Here is a 920-nt window from a genome sequence, read left to right as displayed (position 1 = left end):
CCAAGCCAGGCTTCAGCAATACGTGAACCGTGAAGTTCCTGATGTTCAAGCTGGTTTTAGAAAAGGCAGAGGAACCAGAGATAAAATTCCCAACATCCACTGGATGATCGAAAAAGCAAAAGAGTTCCAGAAAAACATCTATTTCTGCTTTATTGACTATGCCAAAGCCTTGACTGTGTGGATCACAATAAACTGTGGAAAATTCTGAAAGAGATGGGAATACCAGACCACCTGACCTGCCTCTTAGGAAACCTGTATGCAGGTCAGGAAGCAACAGTTAGAACTGGACATGGAACAACAGACTGATTCCAAATAGGAAAAGGAGTACGTCAAAGCTGTATATTGTCACACTGCTTATTTAACTTCTATGCAGAATACATCATGAGAAATGCTGGGCTGGAAGAAGCACAAACTAGAATCAAGATTGCCGGGAGAAATATCAATAACCTCAGATATGCAGATGACACCACCCTTATGGCAGAAAGTGAAGAGGAACTCAAAAGCCTCTTGATGAAAGTGAAAGAGGAGAGTGAAAAAGTTGGCTTAAAACTCAACATTCAGAAAACGAAGATCATGGCATCTGGTCCCATCACTTCATGGGAAATAGATGGGGAAACAGTGGAAACAGTGTCAGACTTTATTTTTCTGGGCTCCAAAATCACTGCAGTTAGTGATTGCAGCCATGAAATTAAAAGACACTTACTCCTTGGAAGGAAAGTTATGACCAACCTAGATGGCGTGTTCAAAAGCAGAGACATTACTTTGCCAACAAAGGTCCATCTAGTCAAGGCTTATGGTTTTTCCAGTGGTCATGTATGGATGTGAGAGTTGGACTGTGAAGAAGGCTGAGCGCCGAAGAATTGATGCTTTTGAACTGTGGTGTTGGAGAAGACTCTTGAGAGTCCCTTGGACTGCAAGGA

Source organism: Bison bison, unplaced genomic scaffold (assembly GCF_000754665.1).
Source record: "Bison bison bison isolate TAMUID 2011002044 unplaced genomic scaffold, Bison_UMD1.0 scf7180017864213, whole genome shotgun sequence".
In the NCBI taxonomy this organism is placed as follows: domain Eukaryota; kingdom Metazoa; phylum Chordata; class Mammalia; order Artiodactyla; family Bovidae; genus Bison; species Bison bison.
This window is presented reverse-complemented; position numbering follows the sequence as displayed.